Source organism: Camelus dromedarius, chromosome 6 (genome assembly GCF_036321535.1).
Source record: "Camelus dromedarius isolate mCamDro1 chromosome 6, mCamDro1.pat, whole genome shotgun sequence".
Classification (NCBI taxonomy): Eukaryota; Metazoa; Chordata; class Mammalia; order Artiodactyla; family Camelidae; genus Camelus; species Camelus dromedarius.
The window spans coordinates 67,350,471-67,368,679 of NC_087441.1; the positions used below are offsets into that span (position 1 = coordinate 67,350,471).

Consider the following 18,209-nt stretch of genomic DNA (forward strand, 5'->3'; position numbering starts at 1 on the left):
TTGAGCAGATTGAAGACCACTGTACTACTGAAGGCTGTTTATAAGTTCTGTGGCTTTAAGTAGAGGCCGATATGTTGAACTAAGAAACCATTCAATAGGGGCATAATTGAATGAGTTTTCAATGTTGTGTATGGAAGAGGGGCAGGAAGTATGTTTTCATCATTTGTGCCACAGCAATGGTCCCCTCATATCCAAATACGCATAGATTTCTGGGTAGAGAAGAACATCCAAAGCAGCAGAATGGTATTGCAGTCTAGGTCTGTCTGGACCTAAGACCACATACTTTGGAGCTGCTTGTTGCTATAGCCTATTCTTTGGGTGTTTCATTTAACAGTGTTCCCTGCCTATGGTGACTGAACAGTTTTTCCTGTCCTTATTTTCTTCTCTCATAGTTCAAAAGTACAATTCAAGATTAACAATTCTTCTGTTAAACAGGTTTGCAATCAAATCTTATGCTGCATATATATGGGAAAGAACATGCTGAAAATATTGAAATTGAAGTAAACATAACAATACTTTTTGAAGATAAAAATGTTAAAAAATAGTTTCAAGCAAAGAAGTGAGGATAAGATCATGTTATTTCTGCTACCTTTTCTGGGAACAATTGTGATATAAATGGGGAAGATGTCAGAAGCTTCCAGCTACTAAATCAGAATCGAGTATGTCTTTCTGCTTGGGGCTGTGCTGGCTTAAACTATAATTTTGGCAACTGGGTTGCCTGTCTCTGAAATACAATTTTCCCACCGGGAGAATCCTTGATTCCCGAGCCCAGTCTCTGAAATGCCTGCGTGCTGCTTGTTTGTGTTTGCTGATTATAGGCTTCTGGATTTACATGCTAAGATCTTAGGTGCTGCTTTGATCTCTGCTTATTTGTCTCTGTCTTTTTCTGTTCTTTTAAGCTGATCTTTCTGTCACAAACCCAATTATCATATTTACATCCTTAGTGGCCTTTTCTAGGAGCAACAATCTTCTGCTCTTAATTTATTTGATATACACATTTAGTATCTCGTGCACAAAAACATGTTTCTTATCCATGGTTTACACTGGATCTTTGGCAAATAGAACATTTACTAAAATTATCAGGGAGGAGAGTATAGCTCAGTGGTTGAGCGTGTGCTTAGCATGCACAAGGTCCTAGGTTTAATCCCCAGTACTTCCATTAAACAAACAAACAAACAAACTTGATTACCACCCCCTAAACAAACAAACAAAAGAAATTATCAAGTACTATGTCACAAAAACCTCATGATAAATTCCCAAAAGTAGGACTTTTGCCAGTCATTGTCTCTGGTCACAATATTCAATGATACAAAATTGATATAAAAATAAACAAGTTGGAAAAGATTAACCGCTTTAAAATTAAATTCCTGAATCAAAAATGACCTGAACATTGAATTTCAAATTACATTAAAATTAATAAAATATGAATAATTTGATGAATACCAGTTCCATTCTCACTGTGGCCCTTTAAGGTAGATACCGACTCTCACTAAGGGACTAAGGATTATGGATGTCCTAGTTCTTACTGTAGGCACAGAGCAAGACTCCTTGCACTCCTTAATTGGTTTTGAACAAAAATCTTTTACTTCATTCTGGATTTTCCGTGGGTACTTTTTAAACCTATTTTCTTCTCAAAACAGCAATGGGGGGTGGGCAGGGATAGTTCATTGAATTTTTAGTTTATTTATTTTGTTGTTGAAAGACCAATCTTTATTGGTTTTCAAGGTGATTTTTCATCCTTTCTTTGCTCCTCACATGCGCCCTCACTCTCTCCCATCTCAGGAGGTGACTATTTCATTGTCTTTAGGAAAGCAGTAAGCATCCAAAGGGACCTCCAGAGGCATTCTGTCAGGAGACCCACAAATGTAATGATGCCTCCAGTCCCTTTCTCCTCCTCTAAACACAGGGAATTCCTTCTTCCTACCCAAGATCAGCCCTTGCGTTTCTGTCCTGGGTCAGTCTGGTCCAGTTCTGCCCTCAAAAAGACTTTTCTCTTGGTTGTATTTCCTCTCACTTTTGCATTATCACATTTTCTCTACTGGATTATTTTCCAATATACATGTATGATCAATACCTACCATCTTAAAGAAGGATGTCTCCCCCTCCAGCCCCCTCCAGCTCTTTTCTCCATTTCTCCACCCCATTTCTCTAGTCAGTTTCATAGTCAAGCTTCTTTAAAGGATGGTCTACTCATCTGTTTCTAAGTTGCCAACCTGCATTTACTTCTCAACTCACCTCCTTCTGGCTTCTGTCACCATCATTCCTCTAAAAGTGCTTCTGTCATGGTTACACACTAACTCCCTGTTATCAAATTCAAAAAAAAAAAAAAAACCTCTTATGCCCTTAACTTCCTTTTTCCTTTAAATTTATTTATCTATTTAATTACTTTTTTTTTATTGAAGTATAGTCAGTTGCAATGCAACATTGTGCTCTGACATCTGTGAGCATCACCAAAAGTCTAGTTACCATCCAGCACCATGCCCTTGACCCTTTTTCCGTACTTTGCCCACCTCCAACCACCTTCCCCTCTGATAACCACCAATGTGTTCTTTATGTCTATGAGTTTGTTTTTGTTCTGTTTGTTCTTTTGATTTTTTTTTTTTGTGTGTGTGTGTGTTTTGTTTTGTTTCTTTTGGATTCCACATATGAAGGAAGTCATGCTATCCTTACCTTTCTGGACTGTTTAGCGGCATTTGATACATTTCACCTTCCATTCTCCTTGAAACACATACCTTTTCTTTTGGTTTTCTTTTTCTCTCTCTGAAAACTCCTTTTGCATCTTTTTTCCAGCTTGTCTTCCCTCATCTGATGTCTAAGTGTTAGCGTTCTTTGTTGCTTAGTTCCTCGGTGCTTAGTTTTTTGAGCTGCTATGTATTCTATGTATAGTCTCCCTGGTCAGTCTTGTCTAACCCCATTTCTTTAAAGTAATATTCATATGCTAATGTGTCCTAAATTAGTGCAGTACAGTAGTAATTTAGTACAGACTTCTGTTTATGAGGTCAGCTTAGAGTTTGTCAGATTCACTCGATGTCAAAACCACTTCACATGTAAGTACCTGAGATTAAACTCTGATCTTTCCACACCCTCCCCCAGACATCTACTCCAATATTACTTATTTTAGGATTCAATGCTATCATCCATTGTGTTATTTAAGTGAGAAACCAGAGAATCTTCCTTGATTCTTCCTCAGTACTAGCAATCTCCCTCTACCTCTGCCACCACACAAGCTAAGTAAATGTCTATTGTCATAAGGAACATTCAAATAGTCTCCCAGTTGGCCTCCTACTTGTAACTCTCTCCAGTCTGTTTTCCAAACAGCAGCCTAGGTGATATTTTGAAATTGAAATCAGATCATATTTCTCTGTAAAAGCCTCCATGGCTTACCATTGTACTGTGAACAATATCCAACCTTTGGGAGGACCCAAAGACCCTGGGTAATAGCTCCCTGACAATCTCCTCAACTTCAGCTCTCTTGCCCACCTTGCTCGCTGTGCAGAAGTGTGATTGACCTCGCTGCAGTTCATCACACATGACCTTTCCTATCTTAGCAGCAGCACAGAACTGCTCTTTTTGCTGGGAGTGCTCTCCCTGCAAATCCTCACACAGCTTCTCATCACTCCAGTCTCACTTTAAATGCTGCATCCTCAAAGTCGCCTCTGTCCATTCTCCCTTACTAATTTGACATTTGGCATTCTTCTTAGTTTGTACTCACATAATAATTTACATATTTAGGTACTATGAACTCTTCCCCTCACTAGACTCAAGATTCATGTCTGTATCATTTATCACTGCCTGCATAGTGTCAAATGTAGCATCTCACCCAAAGCAAGTGACCAACAAGTATTTATTGACTTATGAATGTAAAATGAGACAGCTCACAGTATTCAAGAGAAGTATTGCACATGTATAAAAGATTTCCACAGTCTTGCATAAATAATGCCTTGTTAGAGTTGTTACTTGGTGCCTTTCACAAACACTGTAGTTCAATTGACAAAATATAATCACTTGGAAAGCACAGAAGAAAAAAATCAAAACAAACAATTTCAGACTCCATTATGAATTATTTCCAGAGTTACTCTATTCTACTAGATGTCTGTGTTAGATTATAAATGAGCAAGGAGTTCTATGGACTGAAGACCACCTCCAGTGGCCTCTGGAAATGGGGACAAAATTGTTACTGCACATGTCAGGGTAATCCTTCCTTAACTCCCTCCTCCCTTCCACTCTTTTCTTCCTCTTTTTTCTCAAATCCAGATAAGTCAAAGAAACACTCATTCCATTGCTTATAATCATGGAGCAACTTCAGAGGTCAGAAGTCCAAATAGAGCCCATATTTGAGCAGGTGCCTGTCCAAAGGTATGCTGTTTCCTCTCAAGAATGAAAACAGGATACCTTCATTTACAAAACCCTTCCGTGACATGATTTAAAACAAGGAGGATTTCAGTAATAGAGGGGGAGAAATGACAGAAAGCACGTTTTAATACCATTTCAAAGAGACTTGGACACTCATTAGGTATAAAAGGAGAGAGAATGGTTAATGATGATTCTAGCTTGTCAAACGAGCCACTAGGAGAATATCAGAGAGGCTGCAGGAACTCAGTGCTGAATACCCACTGTTTGCTTAATGTGGCCCCTTTGTGTGCTCTTTAGATTTACTTAAATGACATTGCATTCTCTCTCTAGTTACTACATGGGGAAGGACAGTCAGGGACGTAAACAGTGATGCCCAAAATGAACTCTCAATGTAGGAAGCAAAAATGAGCCTGACTGTCAGGTGGGAGGAAAATTTCTGTACTTTAGACACACCAAAATTACATTCCCGGGGACAAGGAATAAGAGGAAGTTCCACCTGCCATATATCTTTAATTATGCAATGATATCATGTGGCTTATATGATGAAGATTAAGTTTCACTAAATATGTGCTTTATTTTAGGGGAACGATGTAAAAACAAAACCATTTGGACAAAATGTGAAATGCCTTTCTTTTAGGAGTGTTATAATCTAGTTTTTAGGTTTAGCTGAATGTCATAAGAAAGCTGAAAAACAATCTGCTGGTATTCTGGCATCAGCAGGAAGGGCAGGAGGCTTAAATCACGAGAAGCCAGTTCCTCTCGTTACTGTAGCGTTAGGAATTAAAACTGACATACCCATTTTTCTACATTACTTCAACATCTGGCTCACAGGAAACATGATTTGTCTACCCTGCCAGTATACACAGCCATCAGTAATTTAAAACTAGTGAAGGAGAAATTTTGAAATATCATTAGTCTTCCACTTTCAATATTGCCACTCAGAACTTCTAAAAGCAAATTTTCATTTATGTTTTATTATATGAAGCATATGGATTAATGCGGGGTATGCTTATAGCATTATAAAAATGTATTTTTATAATGTATAATCTGTGGTTGAATTCATGTCTCAAAGATCTCTATCTCTCGTGTGACTTGGATTCCATTCTTGGAATTTATTACATTTCTCTTAGCTTAAGCCCTAACCATTGGGCAGTTGTATGCTTCTCCTTTGCAAACATTTTGAGACCAAACCACCAAGGAATTTTAATGCCCAAGATTATATTAAAATTTATGTAAATCCTTGGCAATGACAGTGGATTATTTTTGCAGTCCTTCCCACCAACTTGGTTTTTCTTTCTGGAATCATTGGTGTGGCCTTAGAATGCATTTAGAGCTAGAGTGACCATATGTCCCAGTTTGTCCTAGAAGTTTCTGTTTATACATCCTGTCTGGGAACCTGTTTAGTTAGTACTTCTTTTTATTGTCAAGAATGTCCCAGCTTGGGTGATTGGCTATACGATCACCCTATTGGTAGCTGAGTAGGTGAAGATGGAATCCCTTTGAATTCTCTTCTTCCTAAATGCATGTATCTCTCACATTACCTTCTCTCGAATGTATTGTTAAAACCTCTGATCTGTTCCTTCCCTTTGTCGGGGGCTGGGAGCCAGATCCACTGAAGCTGGGGTTTCTTACGCCTGAGGGTTGAATTGGAAACTTCTCAGCCAAGGCAACCAGTGAAGTGAAAAATGAAGGAACCAGAGCTAAGATTGTACAGGAAAGCTAAGATACAAAAAGCCAACCAGGGAGTCTTTCAGACATGAAAAACTAAAACTCTAACTGAAGTTAGAGTCAGCAGTCCAGAATTTGGTCCCAGAGATGAAAACAAATGCAAAACAGATGGCACTTTCCATAGTTTTTGGCTAGAACGAATGCTGTGTTTGAGGCTTCTTTTTAAATGACTCTGGCGATGGGTCACTCAGGGCTTCATTTTTCCTTAAAAGGCAATGGGTGTTTGTGTGAAGCTTGTCTTACATGCCTTTTCTCCCAGGTAACTCCAAGTCTTCTTTAACACCTACAGGTCTCCTTTTCTTGTAAAACATTCTTAGTGGGTCTCATTTTCCAAAGCCTTTCTGCTGTATTTTTATTCAGGTTATAATTTAGGTTATCACTTTTGTTATATTGTTTAGTTATCCTTAGGCAAGAAAAACAGAGTTGTCAGAAGTACAAATAAAGGGATTGTACCTTATAGAGATCTTTCTCTTTCTGATATTGATTATGGGTTGATGAAGATGATCATTTATCTAAGTCTAGTGACCTGTGCCTGCCTTCAACCCTCCATGTTGTATGTCTAATCAATCCCACCCATCAACTCACCTATCAAGGTCCTGGGACCTGGGCACAGAGAAGGACATGAGGAACTCTTTCTGAATGCCAGCCCTGTCCCAGGTGTGGTCCTTGGCTTTCAGAATTACTCCTCCAAACTTCAGGTTCCTTCCTTCCCCCTTTCCTTCTTTCCTCCTTTCCTTTCCTTTTCTCTCTTTTTCCTTCCTTCCTTCCTTCCTTCCTTCCTTCCTTCCTTCCTTCCTTCCTTCCTTCCTTCCTTCCTCCTTTCCTTCCTTCCTTCCTTCCTTCCTTCCTTCCTTCCTTCCTTTCTTTCTTTCTTTCTTTCTTTCTTTCTTTCTTTCTTTCTTTCTTTCTTTCTTTCTTTCTTTCTTTCTTTCTTTCTTTCTTTCTTTCTTTCTTTCTCTTTCTTTCTTTCTTTCTTTCTTTCTTTCTTTCTTTCTTTCTTTCTTTCTTTCTTTCTTTTCTCTCTCTCTCTCTGTCTCTCTCTCTCTCTGTCTCTCTCTCTTACTTTTTTTTTTTAACTTTTAGACTTATAGATTGAAAATTTTTCAATCTTACACTGGTTAGGGCAGCTAGAATTAAAATTTTTCTCCTATGACTACAAAACAAAGATCCAAGTTTGCATCCAGCCATCATACTTTCTTTTTGCTTCTTTGCCCTCACTATTAGCATGCTTTTCTGAGGGCACTCATTCAGGCTTTCTCCATTTTGGTTCCTTCACAATCATCCAGTATAAAAAGGATACTTTCTGATGTGTCGGATATGACATACTCAATGGGTACAGATTTTTGATGGCCAGTTTTGTTTCTAACTGCTCCCATAAATAATCTAAATGCTGGAGCTTTTAAATGCAGCTCTCTCAACCTCTACCCAACCAACAAATTAATCTTCCTCTCCTAGACAATAAAAATACTATCTGAGTTGTGAGATGACAACTACAACTAAATTTTTGAGATTAGCTTTAAAGCATGGTTTTATCTGAAGCATAAATGCGAGGTTGTGCCTAGAATATAAAAATAATCTAGCAACTGGAATAAGAAAAAGCTTCACATAAATAGCCCACTGGCTTAAAATATATAAACTTTCTAACTCAAATTCTAAACCACCATTCTACCAAATTTCAATGATGATATGGTTCAGTAGAGCATGCTGAGCTCATTAAACTCTTTCCAAGATGTATTACAAATAGAATTCATGAAAGTTAGAATTTCTGCCTATTTCCGTATGACATTGCTCTAATCAACATTTAACATAATTTGTTTGTACAAGGATTAATTGAATATACCAATAAAATTTCTCAGTTAATGGGAGTAAGCACAAGAAAATATAAATTTAGACTAATTGATATTTTTGTTAATTAAAGGTTGGTTAAATTGTCACAGAAAACTGTGGAATATTTGTCCTGTACACACACTATGTTTTTAAATCAGTTTGAGGACAAACGAGAGTAGGAAATGTCATATTTTTCTCACCCTGGAACCTAGGTATGGTGGCTTGATAGCTTGAAAATTTACCAGGCCTGTTTCATGAAAGATCTAAATCTACCTTGAAGACAAAGGCCTTATTTTGCTATTTATTAAAAAAAAAATTAATCTCCTGTTATTTATCTTCTAATTCTGCATATTTACTAATTAATACAGCAAGAATACATTTACAGTTAATACAGCAAGGAGAAAATAAAGAAAAAATTAGATTTCTATGTATCTGCTCTGCAGTGTTTTGGCAAATGCCAATTTAGTTGCCCTGGCAAAGGAAGAAATTCTATTCAGTGTCCAGATGAAAGATCTGGTCAAGAGTTAAAGGTTAAGGAAATATTAACTCAAAATGGATTAAAGACTTCCACATAAAACCTAAAACCATAAAACCTGGAAGAAAACAGAGGAAACCTATTGATATTGATCTTTGCGATGATTTCTTGGACATGACACTAAAAGCACAAGCAACAAAAGCAAAAATAAATGAAAGAGACTACATCCAATGTAGGCTTCTCCATGGCAAAAGAAATAGTAACATGAAAAGGCAATCTATAGAATGCAGGAAATATTTGCAAGTCATATAACTGATTAGCAATTAATTTCCAAAATATATAAGGAACTCCTTCAACTCAATAGCAAAAAAACAAAAACAACCTGATTTTTAAAATATGAAAAGGGTTTAAGTAGATATTTAAATTCATAGTTCTCCAAAGAAGACATACAAAGCCAATAGATATTTGAAAAAATGCTCAACATCACTAAACATCAGGGAAATGCAAATCAAGACCATGGTGAGGTTATCATCTCACACCTGTTAGGATGGCTGTTGTTAAAACAACTGCTGATGAGGTTATGGAGAAATGGGAACTTGTGGGCAGTGTTGGTTAGAACGTAAAATGGTGCAGCTACTTGGAGAACAGTGTGGAGGTTCTTAAAAACTTAAAAATAAAATTACCATATGATTCAGCAATGCCACTCCTGGGTACATACCTGAAAGAACTAAAGTCAGGATCCTGAAGAGATAGCTGCACTCCCATGTTCATTACAGCATTATTCACAATAGCCAAGGTATGGAAATAATCCAAATGTCCATGGACAAGATGCATAGATAAAGAAAATGGAATTTACTCAGCCTTAAAAGAGAAGAAAATCCTACCATTTATAATAACATGGATGGACCTGGAAGACATTTGCTAAGTGAAGTAAATTCATTCCAGAAGAGCAAATACTGAATGATTTCCCCTATATGAGGCATCTAAAATAGCCAAATACATAGAAGTAGACAGTAGAATGGTGGTTACCAGAGGAATGGGGGAGAAGAACAAGGGAATTGTTGTTCAATGGGTATAAAGTTACAGTAAACAAGATGGGTAAGTTCCAGAGATCTGCTATACAATATAGTGCTCGTAGTTAACAATAAGTTATTGTGCACATAAAATTTTAAGAGGATATATATCATATTAAATGTTCTTACCAAAACAAAACAAACAAGCAAACAAACAAACTTAGAGGAAACTTGGAGGTGATGGATATGTTTATTACACTGATTGTAGTAACACAAGTGTTGTTACCATATACCCAGACTCACCAAATTGTACATATTAATCATGTGCAGCTTTTTTGTATACCAAGTATACTTTAATAAATCTGGGGGAGTGGGGGTGGAAATAAGGTCGTGGGAAGCTGCATATGCTTGGAGAGAAAGACTTATTTGCTTAAATAAGAGCTATAATGAATTGCATTTTGGCGGAAGGTTGGCATACGTCTTATATAGGTAAGACTAAATGCTCAAATTACAGTTTCAATGAACTATTAAACGATGTAACATTAACTGTCTTTTATAAGAGACTATTCGTAAAAATTATTGGGAGATTATTATAAAGTTGAAGAAAATCTTCAAAGGTCATTAGAATATTTTGGAGTTTCACTCTCCACTGAAGCAGAAGAACATGCACTGTCTTAAACTGTCCCCTTGGGAGGAGAGTCTCTCTCTGCCAATTATTCAAGCCATTAATGAAAAGTAGTCCTGGTGGACCCCCTGCTGTGTCTTTTTCAGAAGTATAATATAGAATATGTTGACAAATTTTCAGAATAGTGTCTGTTTTGTTAATTACAGACCGAGAACAGTGTTTAAGACAAAGTGTTCAGGAAGAACTTAATAAAAGAAAGTGGTGAATTTAGTTTTCAGTTACATCCACTTGTAGGATACCACTAGAGGAGTAATTTTACTGGTCATTAGTTCATATTGCTCAAGGGCTGCTCTACAGTGAAATAATGAGTCTTCAAAATTAATCCTTTGTCCTCTCCACCCCCCACCCCATGCTCATAAAATCCTTTTTAATAGAAGCTGGATAGGGATGTCTTATTATGAATACTCATTACCATATTAAGTTATCAATATTCACTTCATGTAGAAAGATTTTGTTATTATTTTGTGCTTAATTATAATTGAAATTAAAGATAATTTTCTCATCCTTTGATAAAACCAGATCATTAAGTTAGAATTCACTGACTAACTCAATAATTAAAAAAATACTATTACAAAATTGTCTCTTAGAAAATAAATAGGTCTAAAGTCCTGCAGAAAAAAATAAAGATCTTAGTATTTATAAACTAAAAATAGTACCGAAATATAATCCTTAGAGCATATCAGAAGTTGGGCTCTTTTCATTGTATCAAATAATAATTTGTTATAATTTTAATTTGATGACTTAAATATAGGACACAATCATTAAAGTCAAGTTTTAGATGCAGTGCCAGTCATACCTTTCACAGCATGAAAATTGTTGTCTATCAGCTAAGTGAGACTTTCACACATGTTGATTTTTGTGTTGTATGTATTTGCTAGAATAATGGGGGAATCTATCAGCCTGAATTTATACATCCTGCTTCTGAAAATTTATTCCATGAATTGTTAACAAAATGAAGTTGATATCGGAATTTTATAAGCCAGTGATTCTGTGGCAAAATCACAAGATACTAATTAGAATTTGCAGTCTGGATTTTAGAGTATCACTTTGAATTAATACAATTTTTTTTTTATCCCTATTAGACTATTAGCCTTGGTAACTTTAATAACATATAAATCACATTAGTAATGCCACACATATGTTTAATGCTTTTATATAAATTCATGCTAACAATTTTTACAAATTGAATCATTTTGTTTTTTTGACAAGTCACGTAAGGAAATGTTTGATCAAGAATAGAAAATGTATTTAAAGGTAGGAAGCAAACAACTGGGGTAAGAAGAATTTAAAAAGTATTTGCCATGAGATACTTCAGAGAAGAGAATGATGCTTTATAATACACTGTTATGAAAAGATATGAAAGAGAAAGCACACAATGAAAACTTGAATTTATAAGTAACCATTCAAGATGATTGGGGCATAATTCAGGGTGTATGGAGGGTAAGCTTTTGATGGACAAAATTTTATGCCAGTAAATGAAAATACATACTTTCAGAGGACCGTCCAGTCCACCGATGAGGAATTCACTGGTGTCTCTGCTTGCCACTTGTACTAGTTTTCTAAGGCTGCCATAGCAAAGTGTCACGGCTGGGTGTCTTAAAAGAACAGGGATTAATTTTCTGAAAGCCAGAAGTCCAAGTTCGAGATGTCAGCAGAATTGGTTCCTCCTGACGAATCTGAGGGAGAACTGGTTCCATACCTTTGTCCTAGCTTGTGAGGGCTGGCAGTCTTTGGTGTTCCTAGGCTGGTAGGTGCCTCACTAAAATCTCTGCCTCTGTCTCCAAGTGGTGTTCTCTGTTTCTTCACACAAACAGCTCAGCATGACAGGGAAAAACACTTATTCCATTAAGATGGACTCTCCTAAATTCATGACTAAATATGAAGAGGTCCTCAGTGCTGCCCAGCAGTCTTACCACTTTTCCCTAATTAACTCACCTTTACACTTTTCTTCATAATTAGTTCACACTTTCTCCTCTTTCCTCAAATCTCCAACTTCACTTCCACCTCCTCACTATCAGTTAATACCTTTGTTATCTAATTGAGAAAACAAAAGCAGGAAAAAAAAAGAAGTTCCATCTCCTATCACTAAAACTACATGCATTTATGTACTTTAGTTTTCCACTTTTTCAAGGTTTTATTTTTATTAGAAACATATATACATGTTGAAAGACTATTTGCATAATAGAAAAAATGACTTTCATAATCTCATAATTGCAACCTAAGATTATTTCTGATTTTATGAAATTTCTTTCTAGTATATTTTCTCTGTACCCATTTCCCTCCATCCAGTTACAGTTATGTAGTTGGTAATATTTGGTAGTCCTCTCCACTTAATATTAAAGAAGAGGATTTCTTTTTATTGCATAAGCCTCCTGGCCATCATTGCTATGGGACAGGGCCAGTGGGTTACTTCTAGGGGCACAGATGGGCATCTCTTCCTCTGGGTCTCCGTGGACAGCGCCAATCCTGGGCCATGCCTGGAAGGGGTTGGAGCTATGTTACGGGGCTGCTTCACAATCCATGGTCAGACCAAGGTCAACGGGCCCACTTTTGGGGGCACAGACAGACATGTCTCCTAGTGGGTGCCTGGTTTGCAGGAGTGTTCTTGATCCTTGGCTGAGAGGGGCCGGAGCCTAGTTACAGGGCCACTTCAGGATTTGCAGTTGAACTGCAGTTGAAGGATCTCTCTAATAGGTTCCATTGATTGATGGGTCTGTTTTTCGTGCCAGTACCATACTGTTCTGATTACTGTAGTATAGTTTGAAATCAGGGCTCATGATACCTCCAGTTTCGTTCTTCTTTCTCAAGACTGTTTTGGCTATTATAGGTCTTTTGTGGTTCCATACAAATTTTAGGATTTTTTGGATTCTATTTCTGTGAAAAAAAAAGAAATTGGGATTCTTATAAGGATTGCATTGAATCTATAAATTGCTTTAAGCAATATGAACATTTTTACAATGTTAATTCTTCCAATCCATGAGCATGAAATATCTTTCCATATCTTTGTGTCTTCTTCTGTTTCTTTCAACAGTATCATATAATGTTCAGTATACAGGACTTTCACCTCCTTAGATAAATTTATTACTAGGTGTTTTATTTTATTTTATTTTATTTTATTTTTTTATTTTATTTTATTTTATTTTATTTTATTTTATTTTATTTTATTTTATTTTATTTTATTTTATTTTATTTTATTTTATTTTATTTATTTTATTTGTAATTGTAAATGGGATTGCTTTCTTAATCTGACTGACTGCTTGGGATTTTTAACGTCCTAACTAGCACTGCAAAACTTCAGTGGGATTTCGGAATGATGCATTTCTCAATCACATTTGACCTGGAACTTCCTGTGACTGAGCATCCAAAGGGACCACTATACAGGAGGAGTCCCTTGGGAAATTTTGGTGTAGAAGCAGATGTTGAACAAGGATAGCAGCTACCAACATAAGTACCAAATATGACTCAGCTTATACTATGGTCTTTTGGTTTATTGGTTTCTGAAGTGAAGAATGCAATTTTTTAGGCACTTCTGGCCTGACTTGTTTCCCAAGTGTTTCACTCACTATCAGACCCACTATGCTCAGCCTTCTTACTGTACGTATGTGGTCTGATGTCTCTCCACTATACTCAGTGCTGAAGAATACAAAGATTGTGACCTTCAGTCGTTATATTTGCAGGTTGATCCCTGAAACCCTGAACAGTTTGTGGTGTGGATAAAGGAGAAAATGTCTTCTTCGCAATTGTTATACTTTCACCTAGTTAGGTTACTGAAGTGTCGCTATGACAAAGGTTATGTTATCTTAATACATATGTGCCCCCTCCCCAATTTCTATAAAATATTTTATTCAGAAGCACTGAACATAAATGACGGCAGTGAATTTTGTAGTGCACTTACCCGTACCTCCTTTTAGGAGGAAGCACTCATTCTCCAAATTGCCTGGTTGTGTTGGCTACCAACAGCTCAGGGCTGAGTGCCTTGTCAGCAATTGCCCCTAGCAACAGGGAGCTGCCTCACCCAAGGCAGCAACTCACACCTAATGAGCAGTGATGCGGCACACAAAGGCCAGGTCGCACCTCAGCTCTGGGTGACCCTAAAGGGCCAGGCTAGTCCACGTCTCCCTGTGCATTCAACTGAGGCCTTTACTGCAAGTTCATCAAGATTTAAGCTCTCCCTTTGCTCAGGCTGGCTTCTTGCATGCTTTTCACAGGCATTGGGCCTATGAGTCTTGCTCAATAAACTTCCTGAACAAAAATCTATATCTCACAGACTGTTTCCCAATGGATCTGACTTAGGGCATAGTGTTTTCCAGAAGAACTGAGGCCTGCATAATGTCCACAAGCATGGAGAAGAATGGGCCTTGTAAGGCTGAGCTTGTGTCTACTTGAGTCTATCGAGGCAAATGTCTGTAGTCTAAACACCTAAACGTAACATCCTTCTAAAGCACAGCAGCCAAAATGCTTGCATAGAGGGAACTTACTCTCCAAAACAAGGAGCTCCTACTTCTCTGAATTTAGGGGGAAGCTGAAGAAGATAAGTTGTTATACACACATAGTCAACATGACCTTTCCTGGGAAACTGAGCTTGGCTCCTATTGTCAGTCATTTTCAATCATTACATCCCAAGTACTAGGCCTAAATCAGCTGAGGGGAGGAGGTGAAGCCAGCCTGATTCTTCTAATGTGGCTGACATTTCTAAATGAAAACATTTGGACATCTTAGAATCTGCCAATTCTTGATTACCTATCAGGCTAAGTTAAGAGGCTACAAATCTGGAGAGATTCCTCTAGTTTTGAGAAACACTATAACATATAGAGAAGGGCTGTACTTGAAGGAGTGAGGTTATTTAATGACGGGGGTGAATGAGGGAGAGTTGGAGGGAGGGAGTGGCATCGCTGACTTTACACAGTAACTACTGGTTATAATAATCCTCTCCTTTCCCTCCTCCTTCATTTTTATTTACCACACATGATCCGGTGTCAGGCACTGGGTGTATTTTTATCTAGTCCCATGAGGTAGTCAATTTATCCCCATTTAAAGATAAACTAATGTTCACAAAAATCAAGTAAACCAAAGTCACCTAGCTCTCTCTACAGATACATTCTTTCCATTGTATGTTTATAATGCAAAGTGTGTTTAATGTCCTTTTGTAGCAAGAGAATTAACTATTATTTGTGTTCAAAAGGTTTGTCGACTGAAATAAATGCACGGCCTAAAAGTTAAGAGTTATGTTTTATTTGGCGGGAGGACTTGAGCCAGGATGACAGCCTCTCAGATGGCCCTGAGGGACTGCTCTGAAGAGATAGGGGAGGAGCTAGGATATATAGGAGCTTTACAACAAAGACCAGGTAGTTGGAACAATAAAAGATTGCTTGTTATCTAAAGAAAACCAGGCATCTCAAGTTAAAGAATTTAGTGCTTTTCTATGTATGGGAGGAAGCAAACATTTGGGCTCACTGAATTCATTCCTTTAACAAGCACCTAGCTATATAGGGCCAGTATCCTGTCCTTTCTTATTCTGAGTCCGCACAGAGTGCACCATTGTGAGTGGCTGCAGAGGCCGGGCTGCAGGCTTGTCCTCACTTTGGGGTGGTGGCAGCTACTGAAGACTTGGTTTCAGCATTCTTTGTTTACTGATATGGTTGCAGTATTGTCATTCACACTGCAGTGTTTTGGTTCAGAGGTTTCAATGATTTAGTTGGACAGAATAGTGAATTATTCTCAATACACCAATTAGGTTGAATTTTACCTAATATATTGATGAGTAGATAATTTCATACTTGGAGCTATAACTAAGAGGAGTAATGGCAAAAGCAATAAAAATTTCAAAGGGAGTTCATACACTAATGAAGCCTTTTTTTTTTACTTGTAGAGTAATGAAGCATCTTGGAAAGAAAAATACAAGTGCTCACTGAAAGCACTGACTTGTAAATGAAGAAAAAGGTACCGTAATTATACCATTAAATATATTGAAAATACCATTTATCAAGTTGATTATTGAAGATTAGGTAAATTAAGTTGGCTACCATAGTCACTGAGTTTATTATTGACCATTATTTTTAGAGTTTAAAAGAAGTTTGGAAAAACTCAGAATTACTGTGAAAACTCTCCTGTTTCTGTGGGGTCAGAATATAACTACCTATGGGAATAGAAGGAAAATTTATTATTATCTCATCTCTATATCATTTGTAGGAGTATCTCAGGGGAGACAGAATTGTATCTAAGGAGAATGGGGAAAGTAGAAATATAAGAAATTTAGCTCGGTCCCCTTGGTATCTACAATGAAACTAATTAGAATTTGAGAAAAAGTTTTAAAAATAACTCAGGTTTACACATTCACTCTAGGATGAAGTTGGAATTTTAAATTAGGTTTATTTTAAGCTGAAGGATTTTATAAAAAGTGGTTATGTTAAATATTTAATGTTAACGCTGTTGCTGAATTAGGTAGTAAAATTAGCAAAATGGAAATCAGGAAAATGAAGATGTTTATCATTGAATCACTGATTTTAAAATATGAGGTATATATTACACAGGTTTACATGAACTTTGGAGTGATGGGATAATCTTCAAAGTATAAACAGATCTAATAATCTAACAAGATTATTAATATAACTTCTGGTATCCATTTTGAAATACGCATTAAGAGGCATCTTGGCAGTGTAACAGAATCTTAACAAACATAGATTGGGATAAGGCAGTAAAAAATGTTTCAGTAAAACATATTCTCCATTTTCACATTTAATTGTGGTTGTACATAAGAAATAGAATACAGATAAGCCCATTTTGGAAAGAGACTTTTTGAAAGTATTAGTCAAATTTTTGTTTATTATATTTTAAATGCACTAATAAAGAGGCTGGTCAGTGGAAACCAATGGTGATCCCTCAGTGAAATAAGAAATTCATTTGAGATGTGAAATTTACTTTCTGAAAGTATCTAGTTTATGTTTAACTTTTTATATAAATTAACTTAAAATTAAGCATACTGTTTTATTATATTTTTTGAATTTTTGATAATACGTGCACAGGTGAGTAAACACTTTGTTATCTTGTACATAAATATTGCAATGGCTCTATCAGATATTTACATCCAATCATGTAATGGGTATTATCTTTTCTGCAGGAATAAGCATTTCAACGTGATAAGGTTTTATTTTTCTTGTTTACTATTATGATGATGATTGACTTACAGCTGATATTCTCTGAAACATGCTCATTTCAGCGGCTATATTGGCAGTTGTACTTTGTGAATGCCGTTGTTTGCCGACATGACAATTCATTGACTAACGATTCAAATACAATTTTTTTGTTTTTACTGTACCTCATTCAGTTTCAAACTACTAAAGTCATAGTTACTGAACAGGTTACTTTCAGATGCCAGCACTAACAGTAAGGGATGTGACAGAATTCTAGTGCATGTAAACAATAAACTAAAATGAACTTTAGATACAACACATTTTGGTATAATTTTTTTTTATTCCTTAACGGTAAAAATAATGTGTCACATTGAAATATTAAATAGTTTCAATATTCTACTGCATTAAAATTTTTTATTAACTTAATTTTATTTACTAATTTATTTGGATTGAATGGCAGAAAAAGTGAGATGTCGTTTTTCTCATTTATCAAATTTTTTGAGGCCTACAATCTCATTTTATTCCAAAAAAGTCAATGGCTTAGAACATAGTATTGGGTGTTAAGTATGTAAATATTTACAGAAAACATGAAAAAAATTCTCAAACCCCTTTCCGTTTCTTTTACTGTTTTGTTTTGAGTTATAGTCAATTTATAATGTTGTGTCAATTTCTGATGTACAGCACAATTCTTCAGTCATACATACGTATACATATATTCATTTTCATATTCTTTTTTTTACCTTTTCCTTTCCTTTTCTTGTAATAACTTATGGTGAAAAAGAATATGAAAACGATACGTATGTTCTCATATGACTGAAGCATTATGCTGTACACCAGAAATTGACACAACATTGTACATTGACTATACTTCAATAAAAATATATATATATATATATACACATTAGAAAAAACCTTTCCTTTTAAAGAGATGCTGTATAAATCATGTTTTTTAAGCAATTAACTGGTACAGATCTGCTTTCATAGCTGACTGCAAAAGC

At 36.2% G+C, this 18,209-nt stretch overlaps 1 long non-coding RNA gene across 1 annotated transcript in view; it reads left to right on the forward strand.

Annotated features, from left to right (window-relative positions):
* Window positions 1-16,052, forward strand: part of LOC116154326 (uncharacterized) — a 236,851-nt gene extending 220,799 nt beyond the window's left edge. The window contains exon 3 of the long non-coding RNA XR_004138147.2: window positions 15,951-16,052. This is a non-coding gene — a long non-coding RNA (uncharacterized LOC116154326). The remainder of the gene's footprint in view (window positions 1-15,950) is intronic.
* The last annotated feature ends 2,157 nt before the right edge of the window (window positions 16,053-18,209 follow it).